The 27,964-nt window shown below is 44.5% G+C and overlaps 1 protein-coding gene across 4 annotated transcripts in view; it reads right to left on the bottom strand.

Moving 5' to 3' along the window:
- BAIAP2 (BAR/IMD domain containing adaptor protein 2) overlaps positions 1-27,964 on the bottom strand; it is a 187,232-nt gene that overhangs the window by 135,334 nt on the left and 23,934 nt on the right. The window lies entirely within an intron of this gene.

Below are 27,964 nucleotides of genomic sequence, written 5' to 3'. Positions count from 1 at the left end.
CAGCAGCTCAAGATAAAGAACAGGAATAAAGGAACCCTCAATTTCTTTTATAATCGCCATCACCCTCAACTGCCCAAGAAAGATTAGATTCTTCATGGACAAGCATTCAATGGTATAATTTTGAACCCTTTCTGCTTCTCCACTGTGGCAGTGGCAGAACGCTAAAAAACGGACCCTTGACTACTTACCGTGAGGGCTCCTTCTCTTCTGAGGCAAAGGGCATCTTGATCTGTGGGTGTTTTCCTTGCTCTATTCGGGGAGGCAGGGCTAACTTTAACTTCCTCTCTCCACTGGTGAGAAAACAGCCTGCAGAAACTCAGTAACAGGCTTGCCTAGCTAATGAGACAGGAGTGAAAAAAAATAACTTACAACATTAATAATAACAATAACACAGAGGATCCAAGGTCAAGCTGGCACGAAGGTCAGAACTGAGATTGAAAACCTTAGGGTTCTGGAGATATTGGATTCTATGATGTCTCTCGGTCCGAAGGTTCTGTGTTGCTTATTCCATAATATCTTCGCCAGGGTGGGCAAGATGCCCTTCGCCTCAGAAGAGAAGGAGCCCTCACGGTAAGTAGTCAAGGCTCCGTTCTCCTCTGAGGCAAGGGCATATTGATCTGTGGGACCTACAAGAGCTCCCATGTGAATGGGTTAAGAACCTTCTTGGACCACATGCTGAAGAACTCTGCAGCCGAATGCTGCCTGTGCAGAAGACCAAGAATTGATTTTGTAATGTTTGATAAAGGTTGACAATGACGACCAAGTGGCGGCTCGGCAAATCTCATCCACCGGGGCTTGCCTGTCAAAGGCCGTCGTAGTGGATGCGCTGTGCAAGAAGTGGGCGGTGATGCCATCCGGAGGAGGAACCTTGCTTACCTTGTATGCCTTGATTATACTTTGCTTCAAGGTGCAACTAACAGCTGACAACGACATTCTAAGTCCCCTGTTGGGGTTGGAGACGTTTATGAACATGTAGTCCGACTTCCTGAACTCTGCTGTTCTGTTAACGAAGATGCGGATGGCTCTATGTAGATCTATTTCTTTTGGGCAAGATGGTTTTGGACAAAATGAAGGCAGGATAATCTCCTGCAAATGATGAAAAGGTGAGTTTACTTTCAGAAGAAAGGTAGGGTCCGGTCTCAAAACCACCTTATCTTTATGGAACACACAAAGACTTTTTCAGATGGATAGCGCTCTCAGTTCCGAGACGCGCTGTGCTGATGTTATGGCGGTTAGGAACAAAACCATCTGAAGAAATTTTAAGGAAACTGCTTTCAGCGGCTCAAAGGGGTCTGTCGTGAGGGCCTTAAGCACCATATTGAGGTTCCATGTAGGAAATCGATGAATGGTAGGTGGCCGGATCTGGGCGACTCCTCTCAAAAAGGCGATAATGTCGATGTTTGGAGGTGGTCACTCCATCTAACTCGGGAATCACGGTGGTTAAGGCCGCAACCTGCCTTCTCAGGGTGGAGGCTGATAGATTTAGATGCACCCCTTCTTGTAGAAACTCTAGGATCTTGCTGATCCCCGGTCGTAGTGGATCCACTTTCTTCCTGCGAGCCCATCTGACGAAAGCTTTCCAAGATGCATTAAAAATGTGTCGGGTAGCAGGTCTACGCGCTTCCAGAATAGTTGCCACGACCTCCTTAGAATAACAGCACTCTATGAGGCTCCTCCTTTTAAGTGCCATACAGTCAAGCAGAACCACTGAGGGTCCGGGTGGACTAGAGAACCCTGCCGAAGAATGCCCCATGACGAAGGATTCTGGACTGCCATCTAATGCAGTGTGGTGAACCATGGCCTGCGTGGCCAAAAGGGAGCCACCAGGAGGACGTTGGCCTTCTCCTGTTGGATCTTGCGTAGGACTTTTGGAAGTATGGGCAGAGGCGGAAAGACATAGAATAACTCCCTCGGCCATGGGCTTAGTAGGGCATCTATCCCCTCCGCCCTTGGATTGTAGTACCTCAAGAAGAACCTTGGCAACTTATGATTGTTGGCGAAGGCGAACATGTCCACCGTTGGAGCTCCAAATCTGCTTACGATGAGATGAAAGCTGGCCTGGTCTAAGGACCACTCCCCTTCGTCTCTGAGCTGCCGGCTTAGCCAGTCTGCTTGCACATTGAGTGTGCCCTTGATATGCTCTGCCCGAATTGACTAGATGTTGAGTTGAGCCCAACTGAAGATCAGCACTGACGGGTGGATGACCTCGTGCCCCCCGCTTGTTCAGGTGAGCTTTGGTTGTCGTGTTGTCCGTCCTCACGAGGACATGTTGATTCTGGAGTATTGGAGAGAACCGACGGAGCGCGAGCCTCACAGCTCTCAACTCTAGTAGATTGATATGCATCCTCGTTTCCTCTGGGGACCACCGGCCCTGGGTAATCTGCTCGTTGAGGGTGGCTCCCCAGCCCTCTATGCTCGCATCCGTGAACAGTTGAAACGACTCTTCATGTATGTATTGGAGGCTTCTCCGAAGGTTTGCTGGGCAAGACCACCAGTGGAGGCTCTGTCTGACCTTGAGGGGAAGATTTTGTCCCTTTTTTGAATGATGTCTTTCCCTTTTTTGAGTGATGTCTTTCTGGAACGGTCGGAGAAGCCACTGTAATGGTCTGGAATGAAACCAGGACCACAGGATGACCACTATGCAGGAAATCATGAGCCCCATGAGCCTTGCCAAGGACATGAGCCGGGCCTATCTGGATTTGGCTGTGGATGCTGCGAGGGAGACTAGCTTCTCCACCAGCTCCTGGGGAAACGAGAGAGAGTTCGCCTTTGAGTTTATCCGGACCCCCAGGTGCACCATGATTTGAGAAGGGCGTGGGGAGCTGTTGTCTAAGTTGACTAGATACCCATGCTCCTGAAGGACCTGGACGACTCTTGACATGTGGAGGAGACTGTTCCCTTGTCTGGGCACAAATCAGGATGTCATCCAGGTGCAGATGTACCTGGATGCACTCCTGTCTGAGGGTGGCAATGACGGTGACCAGGATCTTTGTAAAGACTCGTGGGGTGGAGGCCAACCCGAATGGAAGGGCCCTGAATTGGAAGTGGTTGTGGCCATATGCAAAGCGCAGTTACTTCCTGTGCAGAGGGTTAATAGGCACATGTAGATATGCCTTTGTCAAATCCACTGCCGTCATAAAGGTGCCAGGTTGGAGGGATTCCACTATAGAGTGTAACGTTTCCATCCGGAAATGTTTGCTCTCCATCCTTCTGTTTATGTATTTTAAATGGAGGATGGCCCTCCAATCCCCATTTTTATTGGGGACAGTAAAAAAGATGGCGTAGACCCCTTGGCACCTTTCAGGAGCGGGAACCTGTTCTATGGCTTTGATCTGCAACAGGTATCGTATGGCTCTGAGGGTTCTAGCATGTTTTTCTCTCTTGAGGGAGATGGGAGAAAGGACAAAGCGATTGTGAAGATGGGAGGAAAACTTCAGGAGGTATCCCTTGGAAATTATTTTGGAAACCCAATTGTCCGGGTTAGACAGAATCCATCTGGAGCTGAATTCCTGCAACCTCCCCCCTACCCGGAATGACCTGGCGTCACTGGGAATTGCTTTTCAGAAACTTGTCCCCTTTGTCTGACCCTGGCTGTTGTCCTTGCCTTTGAAACTTCCCTTCCTTGCGAAAGGACCTGTTGTTATTCCAGGATCCTTTTTTGTACTCCGCCCTGTATCTCGGTAAGGCCTTTGATGACTGAAAGGAGGGATAAGATTAAGTTCGGGGATCTTTCCTGACCTGCCTAGGGAGCACATGTTTCTTATCTCTGGTTTCAACTAGAATTTTGTCCAGTTTTTTCCGAACAACCTGCCTTCGTGTATGGGGTAAGTCATGAGAGTGGTCTTAGATCTGCTGGCCAAGCCCTTAACCAAAGGGCCCTTCTAATGGAGGTAACAGAGGCTATAGACCTTGCTGCAAATGACATGGTGTCTAAGGAGGTGTCAGCCATCAGCGTGACTGCGCTTAGAACTCTATCCAAACCTCCTGCCACTCGGTGATTATCCGCAGGGACAAGCTGGATGAGCTTCTTCACCCAAAGATGGGAAACTCTTGCAAAAATAGAAATGGTGGTGCTGGATTGGATAGCCATGGCAGCCACCTCATGCGCCTTCCTAGCCAGGAAGTCTGATTTTCTATCCAGCTGGTCACACAATGACCCAACCTCATCCTCTGCCACGAGATCCAAGGCCTGAAGGTCAACCACCGGGGCATCAACCAACGGCACCTTTAGCATATTCATTACATGAGGTGCCAGGGTGTATAGTTTCTTAATGTTTGGGGGAACCTGCTTGCTAGAGGAAGGATTGTCCCATTCATTCTTGACTGCCCTTATAAAAAATTCTGGAAAGGGCACCAGATTATTCTGAATCTGTTTCCTGGGGAAGCATTCTTTAACTCCCTGCTTAAATGTAGGCTTGGCCTCCTCAGAGGTATCTTGTTCCTCATTTAAGTCTAGAGCCAAGAGGGCTTTGGCTAGCAGCCCCTGGAAATAATCTCCCGAAAACAGCCTACGCTGTTGTTCTTCTGAGTGAGAGGTCTGCCCGCCACTTCTGCTGAGGGGGGGGGCAACGTTACCAACTCCAGCCGGGATCAATGAAGCCGCCACCACCTCAGCAGCCACAGAACCACCTGGGATCGCTTGGGGCTAGCGAAGAAGAGTCAGGCTTTTTACCCCAGGCTTTTGAGCCTGCGCCATTTTTGCTGCTGCGCTTTCTTTTTCTGTGTCCCAGTTGCAGCGACGCGGCTATTCGTGCCTTTTTAGTTTTCAGCTGCACCAGACCCGTCTGCTTGCTTTGCAGTGAACCTGACTGGTTTTCCGTCCCTAAGGGTCCGCATTCGTGGCCGTTGAGAGAGTTGGCGTCTTTTTGGCGGACTGGACCAGCCCAGCCTGGTAATCTTCCACCAAAAGCAAGTCACCCTCCCTAGCAGAAATGGCGTCCACCATATTTGGGAGCTCTAAGGCTAGCAGAGGCTAAGAAGACACAGAAGGGAGGGAGGGAATGGGTAAGCAGGATACAAATACAGAGAAATTGTAAGGAAGAACTAGACTCACAAATAGGGTAGACCTACAGTAACTTTTCCTAACCTAACCTAAAGCACAGAGCTGTGCATATAAACTGCTCTTCCCTCAGAGGAAGGACGGAAACTGGGTTTCTGCAGGCTGTTTTCCCGCCAGTGGAGACAGGAAGTTAAAGTTAGTCCTGCCTCCCCGGACGGAGCAAGGAAAACACCCACAGATCAAGATGCCCTTGCCTCAGAGGAAAATGAAGACTTATTCATGTAGAACTGTCACCCAATTCCAATTTATAGATAATAAAGTTGATTCCATGTATTCCACTTCCTAATACAGTCTGTACACATGCACACTCATTTCAAAATAATACTCCTTGCCTGAGACTCAACACTTAATCCTGACCTTTTTTACCAGAGCTCTTTTCCTCCTGCAAGATTCCTCAGTTCCTGCTATTCTATTTAAAAAGCAAAAGGCCAGAAAGCTAGCAAGACCAGAGAGATTTCATTATGTGCATATTAAATCTTGGAACTGCCTGGAGGTCAAATTAAGAAGCATCAAATCAACTCACAGCTAAGAAAAATGGCAAACAACTGATCATTACATGGGTATTTGCAAATCTCGGTCCTGTTACTTAAACCTTCTCATTCAATTTTCAGTGGAAAAGTAGTTCCAAGTAGTTTGCTTATAGATCAAAGTGCAAGAAAAGGACTTTTTGGGGATAAGGATAAACAAATACATTGTTCTATGAGCCATGAAAGTCTCTGTCTTTTAAAAAAAAAAAACACTTGTTAGCCAAAACTAGGACCTGGAGGATTACTGGTTCAAAAACTTGCCTGACAATGGCACTTACTTTGGTAGCCTTGGTCATGTGAAAAAGGAAGAGAGAGGTTTATTTATAGAAAGGGCTGGAAGATCAATCAAATGCATGCATATCTAAGCCAAATTTTGTAAAGCCAGACTGACAGGTAATATGATTTCCTTAAAATATTATTCTGTAGGAGGCCCTGAAAAGAGAGGAAACCAGCCACAAACAAGAAACTTCAAAGACAGGGCAAGTTCTCACCTTGGGTTACCAAAGTATGTGCTTTAACTGTTTTTCCTGTTCTACATAATCATGGCAAAGAATAGCCCTTTGTTAGGCGGGTAACAGGCTGTGAATGAGTTGTCCTGCCCACCTTAGCTCCACAATCTAAAGTCATTCAATCATTTTGTAGCTATGGCCTCTTACAAATGAGACAAGGACTTCACCTACAGAACTTTGTAGGAAGCAGAACCAACTCTGTATTTTCAGATCAAGAGCCTAACCTTGGAATTAACAGGAACTCACTCTGCAGTAAAGCAACCCACAATCAGATAATGGAAAGACAGGTAGAAGAACAAGTTCAAATCTTAACTTAAATGCAATTCAGATTAAGGTGTTGTTGTGGGGGGGGGTCTTTCACATGTAATAAATAATACTTTCCTTGGTGTGAAAGGTTTATTCTCTGTTCTATTTCTATACTTTTAAAATTTCTTAATATACAGCTATTGAACTAGAGTGCTCTCCTACCTCAGGACTTGACCTGCTGCCTATGATCCCCCCCCTCTTCTCCTATGCCCCCCCCCCCATGCCTATGATTTTTTCCCCTCTTCTCTTTTGGTGAAACAGTAATCCAAGATAATTTAGTAATCCACCTCCTCTTAGGTGAACGGCATCTAAGTCACAAAAATAGGTAAGGCTGCTATATTCCTCACTGGCCTTTTTACCACTTGTCCTCCACATTACTGCAGGGCTAGTTCTAGCGGTTATGCTCCCAGGGGAGAGAGACAAAAAACAGAGATAGGACACTTCTGTTGAATAAGCTGATTCAACATCTGCTATCTCAATTGAAGCCGGCCATGCCATTATAAAGCTCATTTTCTGCCTGAAGCATTTTTATCCCTCATTCCTGCAGCCTATTCTTTTGAGACCGTGACCACTGTAATTTAGTGCTGCAAATGCAGCCCACTGCTAACACTGAAGAGTAGCAGCAGAGCATCTGCCTTTCTGGAATTAAAGACAGCAGGTTATTAATTTCAAAACAGGCCACAGCCCCTTCAAGGCAATGCATCCGAGCCTGGAGGTTTCAAAATAGTATACTATGTCTTGAGGTTACTTTGTTCAGACTTTTAAAAATGTTGGTTAGCTCAGGAATTTCCTTTTAAACCCTCAGATTAGTTCTGAGAAATGGCTTCACTCCAGCAGTTTTCCTGACAGGCTACTAAGTCAGCAGACACCAAGTGCTGGCAAAGACCCCCATGATAGTAGTAGTAGTAGTAGTAGTAGAAGTAGAAGTAGAATTATTATTATTTTATTCAGAGGAATGTTTCGGCAAAAAAGAAAAGCTCTAAAGCAGAGGTTCCCAAACTGTGCTCCATGGAGCACTTGGTGCTCCGCGAAACATCTCCTAGTGCTCCATGAAGAGATTGGAAAGAAAAATACTACTGTCATTCGATTTAATATACAGGTGCTAGGTGAAAATTAGTGCTCTGTGATGAATTTCTCTCCTGAAATGTGCTCCATGACTCAAATAGTTTGGGAACCTCTGCTCTAAAGAAACAAGGACTCAGTCTTACTCCTGAAAAATTCAAAATTCTCTCTGTGAGCTGCTTTACCATCTTGACTTTTTCATAATTAAAAGACCTCCTCAAGATATAAACTTCATATTGGAAAAAACACCTTATTGCTCATCCCTTTTGCTTCAATTTGAAGATACAACTGTGAAACTCCAGCTGTGGTACAGGTCACCCAATTCCTTGGCTGGGGCACATAGGATCCCATCTATTGCATTTATGCTGCTTGTGGTGTATAGCCTGGAAATTGGGGCACCATGTTCTCTTATGATGGTGTGCATTTTAAAAAAGTAAATGGTGGCTGGGACTGGGACTCCAGCAGTCACCAGCAGAGCATAGCTCCAGGGCAATGGGAAAGAAGAAGCATGGGGAGGAAGAAGAAATACAATGGTAAAAAGGTTCAGCAGACTGTGCCCAGTAGGCCACCTGAAGAGAACCATCTCATACCTAACAAAGTTAACTATACATAAATGGAAGGCTTTGAATCTGCATCAATATGATACTTAAGGTATCTGCCACCAATTGCATGTGATGGGAGGTAAAAAAAAATTAATATAGCCATGTTTATTTATTCCACAAAGATTTGTTATATTTTAGTCCCTGAAATTCACTCTATGGCTACTGCAACCTTCTAGCCCAGTCCTAAAAAATAGCTCACCAAATAAACCCACTGTATTAAAATGCACTAACTTTATATATGTATCTCTGCCATCCTACCCATCCATCCCCTAAGCTTTTACTGCATTCCCAGATGAGATCTCCACACGGATCAACAAAATTACATCAGATGCCTCCAGGACACCACTCTTGAAATTCTAGAAGTTATCCTAACAAGAGGCTCCATATTGCCAGTCAATGTGACTGTGTCACCCAGAATGTTCTACAGTGCTCATCAGTTATTCTTGCAGTAAGACAATACGCTGAATCACTAGCAGTGAGGTGTTGGTAGATTATCTTCCATCATGATAGGAGGCTTTTATATATGACACATTATCACACTGAAGAAAATCTGCACACCATGCTTCCCCTGGAAAGGAAACATATAACTTGTTTGAAATGAAGCTGCTGTCCTTTTAAACTAATAAGCATCCCTTTTCCAAAACCAGATTACAACTAAAAGTCAAAACAGTTATAGGCACTGAAAATGTGCATTTGCCAGATAAAATCCTCTTAAGAACATAAAAAAAGCCATGCTGGATCAGACCAAGGCCCATCAAGTCCAGCAGGTGATCACTCAGTGGCCAACCAGGTGCCTCTAAGAAGGCCACAAACAACACGACTGCAGCAGCCCATGTTTCACAGCACCCAATATAATAGGCATGCTCCTCTGATCCTGGAGAGAATAGGTATGCCTCATTTCCAGAAGAACAGTAAAGTGACACAAGTACTCTTTTCCTTAACAAAGCTATAATTTAATGGGTCACATATGATTTTATGTATTTATATTAGCTGTCGTGCAGAAAGGAAAAGAAATAAATATTTAAAATAAATGCTTTGTTATCTTTCTACATTCTTCAGTTAAAAAGGTAAAGGTCCCCTGTGCAAGCACCGGGTCATTCCTGACCCATGGGGTGACGTCACATCCCGACGCTTACTAGGCAGACTTTGTTTACGGGGTGGTTTGCCAGTGCCTTCCCCAGTCATCTTTCCTTTACCCCCAGCAAGCTGGGTACTCATTTGACAGACCTCGAAAGGATGGAAGGCTGAGTCAACCTTGAGCCGGCTACCTGCAACCAACTTCCGTTGGGATCAAACGCAGGTCGTGAGCAGAGCTTGGACTGCAGTACTGCAGCTTACCACTCTGCGCCACGGGGCTCCTCCTTCAGTTAAAGAACAGTAAAAAATGCTAGTCCAGCAAATAAAATAATATTTTGTGTTCATATATACATATATTAATTAGGATTTTGAAAGAGGAACCCTTTTTAAAATTCAGGCAAATGTGGATGGAGTAGGCATGATATACTAAAGGCAGAATTTGAATAAGAGTGCTATAGTAACAGGACTGTACTGGCATTTCTCAAAGAAAGCAACAGAAGGACACATCGTACAAAAGAGACAGATTCACTCTACTCTAACAAAAGCCATTTCTCTTGCTTGAATGCATTTTCCCCTCTAGACATTGTGATGACCTTTATCAGAGATGTAGCAGTGATTATACTTTAAAGAAATCTGCAAGGAATTCCTCAGAATTCCTAATTGGAGATACTGCTAGGGAAATGACATTGCAAGAATCTGTATGTAAACCTTTTCATTTTTCTTAGACTATATCAGGAATGCCATAGAATTCTTCAAGGAAAAAAACTATGCAAGAAGCAGCTTTATATCAAGTCATGCTTCATCTAGGCCTCTGATGTCTGCTCTGACTACCAGAGAGCCTTTCAATTGCAAATGGCAAGTACTGAACCTGCATTTTACAACTTAAATTTCAATTAAAACTACACAAGAAAAACAGCAACAAGATCTTCTCAGCCTACAGGAATGTTATCAGGTTGCTCTAAGCAATGCGCTGCATAAAAAAACCACCAAAATACTGCTTTTCAAAATGAAATTTTAACAGGTAAAAATCTAAACTGTTTTAGCCTTTCCACCTATATATGAATAATTTATTCTACAAAGCTTGTATGAACAGGATTTAATCTTTCTAATATAACATGGCTTGCATGGTCATTGCAAGAAAAAAAGGTAAAATACAACACTGCACTGTTTTGCTAAAAGAAAAACTCAGGAGAGGCTTCACAGTTTCACTCAGTTGCTATTTAATACAGAAAATAAAAGAGAAGCAAACTCCTTGTAGAAAAGGCTGCTCCTTTTTGGTCCCCTTATTTCAGCCCAACATTCACATGAGGTTAATGAGCAACAAATACTTCCCAGGAATCTTACTTTATCCACAGCTATTTAATAAAGATCAAAGCAGGCCATAATTAGGGAGCCTAAACATTGCACTGCAGTCAAGTGTAACATGTTCCCCTCTCTATTCAAAGTTTGGCAGTGACCCCAGTTCATTTCTTGACTTTGTAGGATAGCTTTAACAGTGTTTGAGAACATTTGGTCAAGCAATGGTGTAACCTTATCCTGGACTACAATGCAAATACCAAAAGACAATAAGCAAAGCATGTGATTCGAATAGACAGACTCAATATGCAGATCCTGATTTAAATCCAGCACACCCAGCTGTGAAAGTCTATAGCTCAGGCATGCTACACCTCTATTTAGGAAATCAGCAGCAACATGACATCTTGCTATTCCAGTACAAGCATAGAAGATGTTAATGCCAGTCCTTGAAACATGTGGGCAAGACATTCCAAATCCAATAAAACTCCAAGGGTGAAAACTCGCCCTGCCAGAAGATAGCTTTTATAGCGCATGGAAGAGATCAAGTAAGTTTGAAGTCTCCCACATTGTTTTTTGTTCAGGCCACAACAGGGCTCTCTTCCCAACATAGCAGATTCCTATAACCATTTCACTATTCCCATTCTTTAACCTCTTGAGGTACTCACTATTAGCACTGAAAATGTCCTGTTTGACAGTCTCTCTCTGATTTGTCACAAGCCTTATCCAACAGGTTACCTAGTATGACAATTTTAGCTCTTCATTTTAAAGAGGAATATTTCTAACCCATACAACCGAGAAATAAAGTTTTGATATGTAACTTCATAGCAGATCTCAAAAGGGCAGAGATGACAACATAAAACAAATATTTGGAGTTGGAGGGGTTTTGCCAAAGAGAACCTTGCTTGTTCTGTTTCAACAGGTAGAACTAAAGTTCACCAATGGAAATTGTGGCACACCTAATTCACATAATCCATCCCCTCCTTTGCTAACACTGTGAATATGCTATACAGCATGCTCGGCAACCACAGCTGTCCATCAATGTGATATGTGCCTCTATTTATTTGAACTGACTGCAGTAATTCCCATAGATCAGTGATGGCGAACCTTTTAGAGACAGAGTGCCCAAACTGCAACCCAAAACCCACTTATTTATCGCAAAGTGCCAACAGCTGGGCGGCGGGCAGTCCAGGGAAGGGGGGGCTTTGAAGATAGGTGGCCTCCATGGGGGTGGGGGGAGTCCCCATTGGGAAGCTTCCTCCGTCACGGAGGCCAGGTCTACCCATTGGTTTCTATAGAAGAGGGGCGACGGCGGGGAAAGCGAACCTGGCCCTCTCCGGGGCCAGGATCGCTCAGGAGGGGGGGTGGGGGGGCAAGAAGTGTGGCGCGGTTCAAAGCCCCCGCCACCCAGCTGGGCAGTCCCTTGGGCTTTGAACCGCGCCGCGCTGCCTGCAAGCAGCGCCGCGCGGTTCAAAGCCCCCGCCGCCGCATGTGCCCGCAGAGAGAGCTCCGCATGCTGGACTTGGCACGCGTGCCATAGGTTCGCCAACACGGCTATAGATTATGATCAGCTGCTGGATGGAGCTCAAAAGATCATTCATTTGTCGTACACAAGGTACATAATGGATGTAAGTCTGGTCAGTTATAAAGGCAAAATAGACAAAGGTGAAGGTAGTTACACTGGCCCAAAGCAAAATGCATCCAGATTTAGCAGAGGTTGTAGCAGAGCTTTACACTCAGCAAAAGCCTGGGTTAATGAAAGCAAACAGCATTCTAGCTTAATTTCTGCCCCATCAGCTCCACCAACAAGTTGTTTGCTTTCTATGAGCTGCCAATGCATTGCTTGGGAAAGGGGAGGGAGGCAGAAATGCAGCACAAAACCCTAGCAAAAAAGGTTGAAAGGGCTTTGTGGTTTTGTTCCACTGCTCTAAATTCCCCTGGTATTACCGCTCAACTCATTCAGATTGTTATAGCTTTAATTCAACTGACAAAAAATTGAAACTAATGCAAAACACAAGGGCTCCAGGACAGGGGCAAAAAAGGCTTTATGCTGACAGAGATGAAAAGCAACAGAATGAACAGAGGGGAAAACTATGTTTCTCCATACCTCAGAGGAATATGCAGACTACTAGTTTGGGGGCATCCATTTGAGAAAATTTGACTGCCTTCAAATTTAAGGGAGAAGGATTTGAGCACAACCAATCTCGGCTTTGCATAAAAGATTCAAGCAGTCAGGAACTAATTAAAAAATCATAACGCAATCTCCATGCCTTTCAAGTGCTGTTTTATTAATGATATTGAGGTAGGAAAGAGACAAGCCATAAATGTTTCTCATGAAAGCTGCCGTTCCAGTCACTTCAACTGGTCCTAGAACAAAACATAGACACATACACACCTTTCAACAATCCCCATTTTCTGTATTCTTAGTGTCCTTGAAAAAGAGTTGAAAGGCAAACAACTCCTGGACATCATTTGGGTTTGGAACACAGCCCTGAGCATGAAAGAATAGAGCAGGGCTGACATCCAGCAGCAGCAAATGGACTTTAGGAGCAATGCTGGGCACATCTGCTCAGACCACATGGGTTATTTAGAGGGGCTTATCCCCAAGAAAGTGTCCTTAGAATGGCAGCCTATGACATTCCTAGGGCCCCTTGACACCTGAGAGGCTGAAGGATTCACTAGCAAACTCAACTGGATGGGCAGCTATTTATTCCAACTTAGTGCTTGGACTAAATTTATTTTCTCTCTCGTTATCAAATGTATAAACATACTCAAATGACCAGCAGAAACTTTGATCAGTAAATCTTAGCAACTTCTAACTAGAGTATCAAATTATAACTGCCAATTTCAGGATAATTTTACTTATCTAAGAGATTAAATTTATCATGCAATGCAATATACAAAGCTGTAATCAAAAGAAGTAAAGGATAGGGCTGTCGATTCGATTCGGCCCGAACCGAAAAACAGCCAAATTTCCCCTGATTCGGCGGTTTTTAGTTTGGGACCAACTGAACTCAAAAATGGCGGGAAACCGGGGGAGCCGAATTCAGCGAGTTCGGGAGTTCACGAATAAATTCAACAAATTCGGGGCCATCAGTAAGCAGCATTCTCCTCCCCCGGCCAATCGGTGGCCAAGCTGGGTCTTCTTCTGGCCAATCAGTCAGGATTGAGTACTGGAGGAATCAGCTGCTGCGCGGCCGGGCCGAGGAGAGAGAGAGAGAGAAATCCTTGTGTGTGGGGGGGGGGGTGCTTGTGCACATTCGCTCCTTTCCGTGGCTGCAGGGGGTGCATTTTTGGGGGTACAGACCCCAAACTTTCAGCGGAGCTTCAGACAAGCCTTCTTAAGCGACCCCCCAAGTTTTGTAAACATTGGGTCAGGGGACCCCGAGATATGGGGGTCCTTTTGGGATGAATGGATCACCCGATCCTGTATGCATCTCCAGAGCAAAACGTCCCGTGCTTAAATGGAATCGTCTTGGATTACCCAGTCCTCCTCCCAGCCCCTCTTGATGGAACAGAAGACAACCACAGTAAGACCCCTTTGGGGGCTTTAATCTATACTTTTTCTCCTGTGTGTGTGTGTGGGGGGGGAAGCAGAGTCTGTGTGTGCGTGGGGAGGGAGCAGTTTCTGTGGGTGGGGGGGAAGCCAAAGGGGGCTTTCGCCCGTTCTGCCTGGGGGGTGCCCCCTTGAGTCTCTCTCTCCCTGGTTTGTGGGGGGGCTTCAGTTGTATGTCCTCAGGTTTTCCCTCATTCATACAACAGTTAGGTCTATTTTGATGCTTGCTAAAACTGTTTTTCAAATGGTGACTTAAAGAATGCATTTGCCTGGTCCCGAGTCCCATGCAAAAGGGGAAATTCCACCCCCTCCTGCTCATTATGCATAGCTAGCTGCCTCTGTCCCTTTCCATGGTTTGCAAACCCCCAGGTGTCAGGTGTTGCTTTGCATGTTTGCAAAGGTGTTGCTTTGCAATTGTGTTGCTTTGCAAACTTCTTAGCACCTGCCCCACCCTTTGCATGTTTGCAAAGGTGTTGCTTTGCAGTGTTGCTTTGCAAACTTCTTTGCACCTGCCCCGCCCTTGCTCTCATCAGCTGTTTGTCGGGGCTGGGAGCTTTGTGCTTGGGGGCAAGCTCTGCTCAGAGATGCACATTAATGGTGGGGGGACCCCTTTCGGGGCCCATATCTCAGCCCCCCCTGACCCAATCTTTACAAAACTTGGGGGGTCTGGCAAGAAGGGTCCTTTGAAGCTCCGCTGAAAGTTTGGGACCTCTACCCCCAAAAATGCTCCCCCCAGAGCTACGGAAAGGCGCGGTTGTGTTTTTAATGGCTTTATTCGGCCGAATTTTTTTCCCGAACTTTGAATTCCCGCCGAATTGCACGGACCCGAAGTGGGGGAGTTCGGACTTCGGCATATCCCAAATCTAAACGGGCCAAATTCAGCCGAATCTGAACTATACTGAATTTTTTAAAATTCAACAGTCCTAGTAAAGGAACCAAATGTTGGTTCCAGCAAGACTCTTGCCATAGATAAAATGGTTCTGTGAAAAAAGCCCACAAGAAAAAAGCCCACAAGAAAATTGCCCACAGAGAAAACCCACGGTCATAAATGCACACAAGAAAAAAGCCCACACGGAAAAAAGCCCACACGGAAAAAAGCCCACACAGAAATATACTCAAAGTAGAAAAATTTCCATATTCACAATATGTTTGGAAGCAAACATCTTATTTGTTTAAAATGATGAGTACCTTCATAGTCCATTTGAAAGGCCTATTGCTGCTATCGTCATTTTTGCTAGGCATGGGGTGTATCCTTGATTGAGAACATTCTTTTGCATGGTAGTGAGGGGGGCTGCTTCAGGTACTCCTAAGCTCTTCTTTCAATTTCAATTTCTCCCCCTAAGAAGGGAGTTTCAGTCAGGTTGCAGCCAAAGCCTTAGAAAAGAGCTGTTCTGAATTTGGAGGCTCTGCCAGGCAACACCTCCAAGTTTCTCCCCTCAGAGCTGACACAATTCTGAAGTGTCTTTGTAAAAGGTGTTATGGATCAGGAAGTTTTTGTGCTTTTTAGTTGGAGCTGCCTGTTTGGACCTTTTCAGCCCCTGTACTTTTTGGAGAATTGCTGAAGTGTGTGTAGTTTCCTGTGCAACAAGAACACTCATTTGTGAAGACCCTCGGAGGCCAGGTCTACCCACTGGCTTCTATGGGCCCCTGGAGTCCAGGGAGTCTACCACCAAGAAAGCCAATAGGTAGACCTGGCCTCCTGATGGGTCTCATCTGGAGGCCAGGTCTACCAAGAGGCTTTTATGGCGGTAGACCAGGCCTCCAGATGAGGGGCAGGGGGATGGCAGGGAGGTGCGCCAGAGGCCTACTTCAGCATTTGCCTCAAGTCTGAGTTGCACAGGCACACTACTGACTTGCACAAGGTGGGTAATTCATATCCGCCATGTATTTACATTTTACTCCAAAAAAAGAACACAAACACCTATAATAGAATGTTTCAAATAATGAAGCTATTGATTCCAAATCTGGCACCTCAAAAGGCTTTAGTCGATTTTGAGAAGGCTTGTATGAATGCAGTGAAGATTGCCTTTCCACACGCTAAGGTCAAAGGGTGCTATTTTCATCTGTGTCAGAGTCTCATTAGGAAAATCAATAATGTTGGGTTGAAGACTGAATATGAAACTATATGAACATAAAAATTACACTGAAGTCTCTTGCTGCATTAACCTTTGTCCCAATAGATGATGTAAGAAGTGTTTTTGAAAAGCTTGCCGCCACATTTCCAGATGAAGACAGCTACAATGAGGTGCTCACGTACTTCTTTTCTACATATATCGAGGGTGCAGCAGGTAGAGATCCTCAGTTTCCTATAAGAATATGGAATCATCATGATGCAGCCCTCGGTCACCAAAAACTACCAACTGTTGTGAAGGATCTCACAACGCTCTTGATTCCCTGTTCCACTGCAGTCATCCCAGTGTGTGGTTTCTATTTGATGGACTGCAGAGGGACCTGGCTTGCCACAAATTAACATTGGCTAATGCACAAGCAGGTCCCACAGAGGTGAAAAAGAGAAGATACGAGGCACTACGTGACATGGTTGCCACTTCGGTGCAGGAATATGAGCAGGTGGAAGATAAACTTACTTACTTAAGGAGATTGGCTAATTTGCAGTAAAGATTTATATCTGAATTATTATTTACTCGATTTATTATTGAATGTTGGTCCCTCATTTAATCCAGGGGGTCCCCATTCATTGCGGGTTTGTTTTCAACAGCTGGCAGAGATATAAAAACAGTGAAATAGCTTCATTTTCATGTCAAATGAAAGAATTGGCAGGGATATTAAAACAGTGAAATGGCTTTAATTTCATGTCAAATAATCACTGTAAAGGAATAAAGTATATAGTTAAACAACAAATAAGAGACTTTTACAGAAGTATGAATAAAATTAATGTGAAATGTAAGTATAAAAAATGAATAATTATCAGGTATCATACCAGTACAAATAGTGTTTTTCATGATTTGGAAATAATAAAATATGGTTCTTTCTGATCTAGTTATTTTTTATTAAGTAATTGTTAATGTTAATAGTTGTGAAAGTTATGTTATGGGTTGTAAAAATTATGTTATGGCTGTAATTTTTTAAAAGCAAAATAAATAAATAATATTAAGTATTCAAATGTGAGTATTTTTCTGTGTGGGCTTTTCCCCATGTGGGCTCTTTTCCGTATGGGCTCTTTTCTTGTGTGCATTTATGACCGTGGGGTTTTTTTGTGAGCAATTTTCTTGTGGGCTTTTTTCATGTGGGTTTTTTTCTGGTTACCAGATAAAATATGGAAGCAGATTATAGCTTATTTCACTACAGGAGATCCATAGAAGGAAACAATAGCTCAGGTCAGAAATCGAAGCCAACTCTTCCCAGCTTGGCAGAGAGACGCAGCATAGATCCCAGGGAGCACAGCTTTTGCCACTTCTAAAACTGACACTACCTCCCCAAGACAGATATATTTTGGTAGGAAAACTTGGGTGTGAGGTAGCCCAAATGCAGAATGTAATGCCAGAATGTAATGCCAGAAGCTTAACTTAACACAGCCTGGTGATTTACATGATCATAATCCTCTGAAAGTTTACTTGAAGTAAGGACTGCAGTGTTGGTATTTGGGGTTATCAGGAAACAGCAGTCAGGAGCAAGTAGTGACTGTGCAGTCTGACCCATTAGAAATGGGGCCAATGCAGGCACAGATATACAGGGGAATAGGGCACACCCACCGTTTTATTTATCACACTTACATCCCACCCTCTTCCAAGTTGCTTAGGTGGCACATAAAATAGTGAACAAGTGCCCAGGCACCATTTGTTGCTTACAAGACTAAGATAACTTTATCCTAGCTTACAGCTCTCTTATCTGTCTTTTCCTGGTCTTCGCTTCGTTACAGTTTCCTCACAACTGTCAGACATGCTTTCTAAAAACTCTAATTCTCCACGCCTACATTTTTGCTCAACAACTATATCCAATTTGATATTTTTATTAACTCTCTTTAACATAGCCTCAAATATGGTCAATGCACCTCTGTTCCAGGATGCTGTCATTTATTTTATGCTGGTGCCAATGCTTTCTGTGTCCACTGAATGGTCTTCTACATGTTTGGAGATACTAAACTGGGTTTCTGTGTTGACAGTGGTTTCTCACACATTTAAATTCAGAAATCCCAATTTGCTCAGCAGCTCTAGCCCTTGCAGCTACTTATTTATTTATCTCCTTCACTTACAGTCCACCTTTCTCATTGAGACTCAAGGTGGATTACAGAATTAGAAAACAATACTACAAATTTTTGATGGGGTCCAGCTACTACTTGCTGACTCAGTCAAGAGCCTAGGGGGTTATACTGGACACAGTATTACAACTGGTGTGTGCGTGTAAAGTGCCGTCAAGTTGCAGCCGACTTAAGGCAACCCCTTTTGGGGTTTTCATGGCAACAGACTAACAGAGGTGGTTTGCCAGTGCCTTCCTCTGCACAGCAACCCTGGTATTCCTTGGTGGTCTCCCATCCAAATACTAACCAGGGCTAACCCTGCTTAGCTTCTGAGATCTGACGAGATCACGCTAAGAGAAGCAGGTTAATGCAGCTGCAAAAAAAAGAGCTTTCTTCCACCTTCATTTAGCCTGGAAGATGGCTCCCTGCCTTGACCTGGGTGAACTGGCCATGCATATTTATGCCACAGGCTAGACTATTGTTATGCACTCTACATGGGTCTGCCCTTAAAATCAACTCAGAAACTCCAGTAACTACCGAATGCCACAGTTTAGTTGTTATCCAGAGCTAGGAGGACCATGCATATCACACCTATTCTGCAGTCACTCCATGAGATACTGATCAGTTATCAGGTTCAGTTCATGGTATTGGTTACCACCTATAAAACCCTTAATAGCCCTGGAAACAAATACCTACAAGACTACTTCTCCTACTATGCTCCACCGCTCCTGTTATGCTCCGTTAGCTGAGCAAAGCCTTCTCGGGGTGGTACCTTGCAATGGGGTAAGATTGGCAAATGTCTATACATGTACATGCTCTGTAGTGGCTCCCATCTTGTTGAACAGCCTATGGTCAGGAAGGCTCCAGCATGTCTATAATTCTGAAGAAAGTGCAAAACAGAAATATTCAGGAAGCATTCTTATAATGGGATTAGAACTGCAGTATAATGGGAAGTCCAGAAGGTTGCTTTTATAAGGAACAGAATTATAGCCTATTACAGTGTCCATTGTATGTGTTATGTTGATTTTATTGCACTGTCTTCTACCTTTGTAATCCACTCTCTACATTGTCTAAGGTATTAACACCGTAGACAATTTTCTGTCTGTATAGTTTTCTAATTCTGTAATCTTAGTCCTATTGCACTGTTCATTGAATATCTTACACTGTCTAATAGAATTGGGTTTTTAAAATATTTTGAAATCCACCTGGAGTCACAGTGAGAAAGGTGGGCAACAAATGAAGTAAATACAGATACAGAAAACAATGAAAGAATAAAAGAAAACTGCCTAAAATTATCACACATTAATGTCAAAATACTGTTCATATTACACACACAAAAAGGACTTCAGAACAATTCTGTTAGATATACTCTTCTGGAACAACAATAGTGTGGGAACCTTCCTGAACCTATCAAGGAGGCCATTCCAAAATGTGGGTGCCACAACAGAGAGAACTTTTGCATGGGCAGTTGTTGATTTTGCCCATTTGCAGGATAGCACCTTCAGAAAGTTTTGGTCATATCACTGAAGCTGTCATAGCGAAGCATCTCAACAGAAGCAATTCTGCAGATATGGGTCCTAGGCCATTAAAGGCTTTGTAAATAATAAGCAACACCTTGAACTGAACCTGGAAACTAATCAGTTAAAAAAGAAGCGACTGCAGAATAAGTGTAATACGCATACTCTGCCTAGATCCGCATAGTAGTTAAGCTGCAGTGCTCTGTACCATCTGGAGTGGTAGTGCTCTGTACCACTTGGAGGGCTTTAAGAGGGGAGTGGACATGTTCACGGAGGAAAGGGGTATTCATGGCTATTAGTTGGAATGGATGCTGGTCATGCTGCATACCTGTTCTCTCTAGTATCAGAGGAGCATGCCTATTATTTTGGGTGTGGTGGAACATGGGCAGGATGGTGCTGCTGCAGTCGTCTTGTTTGTGTCTTCCTAGAGGCACCTGGTTGGCCACTGTGTGAGCAGACTGCTGGACTTGATGGGCCTTGGTCTGATCCAGCAGGGCCTTTCTTATGTTCTTATGAGTTTCCCAATTGTCATCAAGGGCAGACCCACATAGAATGCATTGTAATAGTCTAGCCTTGAGGATACTATAGCATGCGTCCACATGGCCACATCAGCTGAGTCTAGGTAAGAAGGCATCTTCTAGGCTAAATGAAGATGGGAGAAAAGGGTTTTTAGCCACTGAGTTAACTTGCTTCTCAAATTGTAAGGCTGGGCCAAGTACAACCCCTAGATTCTTAACTGCATTAAAAAGGAACAAGCCAAGCCACATCAAATATGGGAAGCACGATGCCCCCCAAGTTATCATCCTTCCCAACCAGCATCACCTATATCTTGCCAGGATTCAATTTCAACATTCACTTTTAGTCATTTAACCACAGCAGCCAGGCACTGACTCAGGACAGCTACAGCAGCATCAGACCACCTAGGCAAAGTAATATAGAACAGAGTGTCATCAACACATTGATGATACTCATCTCCAGAAATGCACATCATCAAGGAGTGTTTATAAAGATAAAACTTAGCCTTTTGGAGCCTCATAATAACTCCCCACTGATAACACCTGGCCATCCGCAACAACCCTCTGAGTCCAATCAAACAGTAACGAATTTAAATACGCCAAAGCACATCCACGATGCATACTTCATTCTCCATATGCCTCAGCAAGATAGCACTGTACTACATATCAAAGGATGATAGATCCAATAAAAACAACAAATAAGAAAAACCACTGTCTACACATGGAGATCATCAACTAAAGCCTTCAGTGCTATCTCCAGCCCAGAGCCCAGATTGAAACCTAGAATCATAGAGTTGGAAGGGACCATACAGGACATCTAGTCCAAACCCCTGCTTAATGCAGGATCAGCCTACAACATCCCTGCCAAGTGTTTGCCCAGCCTCTGCTTAAAGACTGCCAGTGAGGAGGTGCTCACCACCTCCCCAGGTAGCTGATTCCACTGTCAAACTCTTAATGGAAAAAAAAAATCCTAATTTCCAGCTGGTACCTATCTGCCCACAATTTAAACCCATTATTGCGAGTTCTATCCTCTGCTGCCAACAGGAACAGCTCCCTGCCCTCCTCTAAGTGACAGCCCTTCAGATACTTAAAGAGAGCGATCATGTCCCCCCTCAACCTCCTCTTCTCTAAACATTCCCAACTTCCTCAGCCTTTCCTCATAGGGCTTGGTCTCCAGGCCCCTGATCATCCTCATTGATCTCTTCTGCACCCACTCGATTCTGTCCACCTCCTTTTTGAAGTGAGGCCTCCAGAACTGCACACAGTACTTCAGGTGCAGCCTGATCAATGCAGCATATAGCAGAACTATGACATCTTGCGATTTGGATGTTATGCCTCTGTTGATACATCCCAAGATCGCATTAGCTTTTTTTTTGTCGCTGCATCATACTGGCTGCTCATATTTAACCATCTGGTCCGTGGGATTTGTAATCCAATGCAGCTAGGTGCTTCTCAACTACCTATCTGTTCATGTCAACCAGCAGCCTGGATGCCATGCCTTGCCTACTATCATCTCTAGATGAGCCCATTCTCTTCTTCAAGGAGTCTAGAGCAGATTTGGTATCCACGAAAGCCTGGAGTTGCTTTGCCACCACTCTTAATTATAATGCCCAGGGAGGGTAGGTTAGAGTCTGGATGAAAATTGGTCACAACATTCTTCTCCAGCCATTTTTCTTTTCTTTTCAATACTGGCTTTCTTTAGCAGCTGAAGAAAAATGCCCTGAGTCAATTATTGATTGGACATCAGGGGTTTTCTAATATGCTTGTTATAAGATTTCAGTAACCATGGTAGTCAGAAGTTCAAGTGTCCTTCACAGCAGCCCCCCCCCAAAGATCCTGTCAAGATCCATCATAATAACCAAGTCACAATTATCCATAAATGGACCAAACAGAGCATTAGACCCTTCTATTGCCTCAGCTCAATCACAACCAGCATCCAAATCCAAGTGAATTTGAGAGATCTTTTCAGAAAAAAACTTCACAAAACTATCACAACAAATTTCCAATTCCTAAGAACTTAAGGAACAATAACTAGACGTCTGTGGGTGCCAAATACCCTGAACAACTAAGCCTGCCACATACTAGCGAATGCAGTGGTAGTGGCAAAGTACAGTTTCTTTGCTGTTATCACTGCCACCTCATAGACCTTCCAATGGGCTTTATAGCACGTTCTGTCAGCTTCGTTCTGAGCTTGTTTGCCAATGCAGCTCTCCACATCTTCCAGACCTTTTCAATTCACCAAGCCTAGTCACCCTGTCAGCCATATAGAGTGACAGGAAAAACATTTCCACGCAGTCACCAGGGCTTCTCTTTCTAATTGCAAGTATTACTGTATTATCTGTTAATGCTTTGCTTACATATGCTGTGACACAGCCACTGTTGCATCAACATGACTTCAAGCACAACTAAGCTGGCATTCACAATTGCATCAGAGCCAGAGTGGTGTAGTAGTTAGGCTTTCAGACTGCACCTGGGGAGTTTCGGGTTCACTTAGCCATGGACCTCCCTGAGAGATGGTGGGCCAGTCACCAGTATAAATTACAAAGTCCTTATGTCTCCTGCATTTCCCCCCCAGTCCTGTCAATAAATATATGGGACTTCTGTCTCAGAACTGAATTTCCAAACAAACACTTGGCTCAGGAACACAGCACCCACAGAAAGGGGGCTTAAGGCTTCCCCCATGACATTTTCCTAACTTGCAATGGCCCTGGGGAACCACGTTTCCCCAATAGGGCTAACAGTAAGTATACCGATAGAGAAACATACATGATGTAGGCTATCATTACACAAGTTTCCCCAATGTGGAAAACAGTGTCTCCCCAAGGCTGTTTCAGGTTGGAAACAAATGGCAGGAGGGAATCTTAAGCCTCCTCTCCCCGTGTGCCATTGTCCCAGTTTGAACAAGCACCACATGTTCCCGAGAACTGAGTTCTCACCATGGAATTCCCAGCACACATCTGGTAGACAGAATCAGGATAGGCACACATGGAACATGAGGACTAACAAGCAAGCAGGTTAGGCAGAAAATGAGTGCCAATCGCACAAGAATGTTGCAAGGATCAACTGGAGGTGATGTGCGCCATGTGCGCCTCCCTGAGCTTCTTCGAGGAAAAAGAGTTACACTTACCTGTAACATCGAGGTCAACGATGGTCTTCTGTGCAAACACACATTGGGACTGCGCCTGCACACAGGCCTGCCACTGGATGAAAATTTCTAGCTACTAGACTACAGAGGGGGCACCCCTCCCCACCAGAGCGAGCGGGACAGTTTCCCACCTAAACCGTCACGTGCTCTGGAGAGGCGCGCCTCAGTTCCTGGATGCCACCGTAAGCTCAGATAAGTATAACAATTAACAGTAAGAGAGCTCATAGAGGGGCAGGAGGGAGGGGAAATGTACCTGCACAGAAGACCTCGATGAACAACAGTTACAGGTGAGGGCAACTCTGTTTTCATCTTCGGTCTTCAGTTCAACCCTACATTGGGATTTTAACAAGCTGCTTACCAAAGGAGGCAGAGGGTAGCAATCTTACTGGAACAGTGATTGTAACACTGCTTTTTCCACATCTGCATCTCTTCTTGACTGCAGGTCCAGAGCATAATATTTGATGAACATGTCCTCAGATGACCAGGCTGCAGCCTTGCAGATCTCCAGCAACATAACCCTTCGGTGGAAAGCAGCTGAAGAACCCACAGCCCTAGCTGAATGAGCCTTGTTCTCTAGGGGGCATGGCTTTCCTGCAGCTCTATATGCTAAGACAGGGGTGGGGAACGTCAGGCCCGGGGGCCATTTAAGGCCCGCAAAATCATTTGGTCTGGCCCTTCATGGGTCCTGGCAGATCTCTAGCTCAGAAAAATCTAAGACTGGCGATCCGCCCCCTCACTAGAAACTCTGGCTCCGGATCCAAAAAGGATGGAACCAGCAATGCTGAACACAAAGATGGAGTCTTGGGAGGAATCAGGATCATCTCAGGTTCTGGAGTCGGAAGCATCAGTTCCAAAATGGTCTTGCTGGACTTGGGGTCCTTGGTAAGCCTTACAGCTAGCAGGATCTTGTCCACATTGTTTTCTGGAAGCCAGCTGAAGTGGTCCAAAATTGGACCAGAAGACGGGCAAGGGGGCTCTAGTCCCCTTACCGTATAAAAGTTGGCAGGGAGGTCATGGCGGAGCGATAAGACTTTATCCCCAAAATAGCTCCCAAATGCCTCATAGCTATGTGCTGAATTTATACCTATATTTGAACGTCCATCAAGGGACATCAAAGATCAAATCACTCTCAACAATTGTGCCAGGCGAGGGCTAGTGGCCACAATTTCAGCTGCATAATACTCCTTGTTAGCAGCTTTCCTTGCCACCTAATAGGCTTTCATAAACATCCTATAAGATGCTCTTGCACCTTCATCACAAGTTTGCCACCATACTTGCTCTAGCCGTCTAAGCTCCCACTTCATAACTCCCACTTCATTTTGGTGCCACACTGACTACACTTTTTAAACAGAGCCTTTGAAGCCATCTTGTCCTAGCTCTCTCCTAGCCGCACCCCTAGAGGTGTGGGGGGGAGGGGGTGAAAGACTTCCAAGGACAAGGAAAAGAGGAATAATAGGGCTAGACCAGCGAGTGCTGTCTCAGCCACTAACTCACAATGTACAGCAGAAGAATCGATGATAGAACATTCGAAGAAACAACTATTTCCACCTCTAAATGAAGCACACACTAGAAACATGTCCAAATGCAATGGCGGCAGAGAAGGAACTAAGGGAGAGGGAGCTGGCCTCTCTGGAGCACATGATGGTTTCGGTGGGAAACCATCCCGCTCACTGCGAAGGGGAGGGTCTCTGTAGTCTAGTAGCTAGAAATTTCCATCTGTTGGCAGGCCTGGGCACAGGCACAGTCCCAATGTGGGGTTGTACTAAAGACTGAAGATGAAGGCTGAGATACATATGCAATAGAAGATCTGTTGGAATCAAATATATATTACAATTACACCAGGAGATTAATCTCTCCAAGTTTTCATGTTATGAATACAATAAGAGCCCTGCCTGCCGGATCAGACCAATCCAACTAGTCCAGCAACCTGTTTCTCCCAAATGCCCTGCAAAGCCACAGGAGAGGCACAGAGGCCAAAGTCTCCCCACCGCTTCCTCTCACCCAGCAACTAGCATTCAGATGCATTCAGAAACCATTAACTTGGGAGGTTTCATGTAGCCATCATGGTTAACAGTCATTGATAGACCTAACCACTATAATTTATCTAATTCCCCTTTAAAACCACCTAGTGGCCATCTCTTCATCCCATGGGTAGTGAGTTGAGCTATTAATTGTGTGTTGTTTGGTTGTCCTCAATCTACTGTCTATCAATTCCATGTAGTGCCCTCAAGACATAATACTGCTGTCTCAATCACTTTGCCCAAATAGGATAGATTAGAGACCAGGCAATAAATGGCCGCATCTTTTCTCTGTAGGGATGTTTTTTTAAGTAACTGATGGATAACCGCCCTTTGAGTGTCCAAGGGAAGGTGCTCTGATTTAGTTACTGATTTATAGTAGATGCTAAGGGTTTGCTGATGTTGCCCTTACAGGATTTTAGCTGGCAGGATGGGCAAGAATACAGAGTACAAGTAGTGGCCTTCACAAGATCTTGGGTCAAAATGATTCTTCTGGTATACCTATGTTACAACTGTTATTAAATCCCCCTTACTTGTCTTTTTTCTATTAAAAATTCCAAACCATTTAGCCTTTACTTGTAGGGAAGGTGCTCCAACCCATTCCTTTTGGTTACCCTTTTCTGCAAAAAACCAACCAACAGCAAAAGCCTGTATTGTTGAAGGGTTAACCCAAAAGCCAACATCTTCTAAACCAAAGGAAGATTGTTTCCTGCAGAGATGGTTTGTGTACTGTGAAGCAGCTCATATACTGTTCCCACAGTCATATCTGTACCCCCACATATCTTTCCCAAATCATCATACTAAATTAGTTTGAAAATGGATACAATAAAAATACCGAACTGTCGATCTGAATAAAGGATGTGCACATATAAGAAGTGAAGAACTGGCATAGGGGGACATTAAGGCTCCATTATTACAGAATTGTTGCTATATCCTCCAGATCTGCCCATTCCAGTGTGTTTGATCTGACACAAAATTTCACCCGGAAGAGCAGAAAGAGCCTTGGCTACTTACCGTGAAGGCTTCTTCTGCTCAGAGGGACGAAGGGCATCTTCATTATGGGTGTTTCCTTTTCCTCTTATCTCGGGAGGCAGGAACCAAATATTTAAATTTTTCTGACCTCTGAGGGTAAACGCCCCCTTGTGATCAGTTAAAGACTTTCCGAGCCTTATATATTTAAGATAGACTGAAGAAACATGTTAGTTATAATTCTATACAAGAAATAAGTTCCTAATAAACATTAACGATGAACCTTTAGGATAACTATAAGTCATGAACCAACAAACAGCATTTAACTTGAATTGAACGTCAACTGGAAGTTAGATGTAACCATGATTACCTGTAATTTTATTTTATTTGTTTTATTTATATTTTACTGACGTCTGGGCGGGCAAGATGCCCTTCGTCCCTCTGAGCAGAAGAAGCCTTCACGGTAAGTAGCCAAGGCTCTTTCTCGCTCAGAGGGAGAAGGGCATCTTCATTATGGGACATACAAGAGCTGTCCCCCGCCCTTGGGAGGGTTAGACGTCCTGAAGTATACTTTGCAGTACTCGTCTGCCTAAGGCGGCATCTGCTGACAAGTATAGATCTAATTTGTAGTGTCTCACAAATGTGGACACCGAGGACCAAGTTGCAGCCTTACATATCTCTTCCATAAAGCACGGCAGTCGAAGGCTGCTGAAGTAGCCGCACTTCTTCCCAAGTGGGCAGTAACGCCCGCAGGAGCAGGTAGGTTACTTATTCTATAAACCTGTGTTATGTATAAGGTAATGGTCCTACTAATGGATGCCTTGGACATATGCTTGCCCTTGTCAGGTGGTGAGATATGAACGAATAAGGAGTCAGAGTTCCTAATAATTTTAGTAAGATAAATGTAAACAGGTAGTGCCCTTGTTAGGTCTAGCTAGTGCCAGGCCTTCTCCTTAGGATTCTTGGGGTTAGTGCAGAAGATGAAAGCACTATGTCCTGCTCCCTGTGAAACTTGCAGCTACATTTTGTCCTATCTCAGTGATTGGTTCGAATGGTAGTTGTGTGAGTGCTGTCAAAGCTGTGTGCAGGCTCTAGTTGTGAACCTGTGTCTAACAGGAGGAGCTAAATAACTGACGCCCCTTAAAAAGGCTTTTATGTGATGGTGTTTGGTTAAGCGGTATCCAGATACCTTGGGTACTATGGTAGCTATAGATGCCAGTTGCCTTTGTAGAGTGCAGGTAGCTAGCCCTAAGCTCTGTCCCTCCTGATGGCTTCCTTGTTGTCAATATGGTAGTGACGGCCACCGGGCTATAACCTAGGGCTATAAGTCATCTCCTTTCAGTGCCCATGCGGTCAGTTTGTACCACCCTGGATTGGGATGGCATATTGGGTCTTGTAGAGGGAGATCTTGTCTGTCTGGAAGTCTCCAATGGTTCTGTATGGACATCTGAATTATAGATGGGAACCACGGTCGTCGCAGCCAATATGGAGCTATGAATCTGACTGATGCTTTTTGAAGTCGTACCTTTCTCAATACCCTTGGAGGGAGGGGGGGAACCCGTACAGTAGGTCGTGTGGCCCTGGTGACATTAAGAGGTCCATTTGTTCCACCCC

The sequence above is a fragment of the Euleptes europaea genome, chromosome 1 (assembly GCF_029931775.1).
Source record: "Euleptes europaea isolate rEulEur1 chromosome 1, rEulEur1.hap1, whole genome shotgun sequence".
Classification (NCBI taxonomy): domain Eukaryota; kingdom Metazoa; phylum Chordata; class Lepidosauria; order Squamata; family Sphaerodactylidae; genus Euleptes; species Euleptes europaea.
Note: the sequence above shows the minus strand (reverse complement) of the source record. Positions and strands in the feature narration are given on the sequence as shown.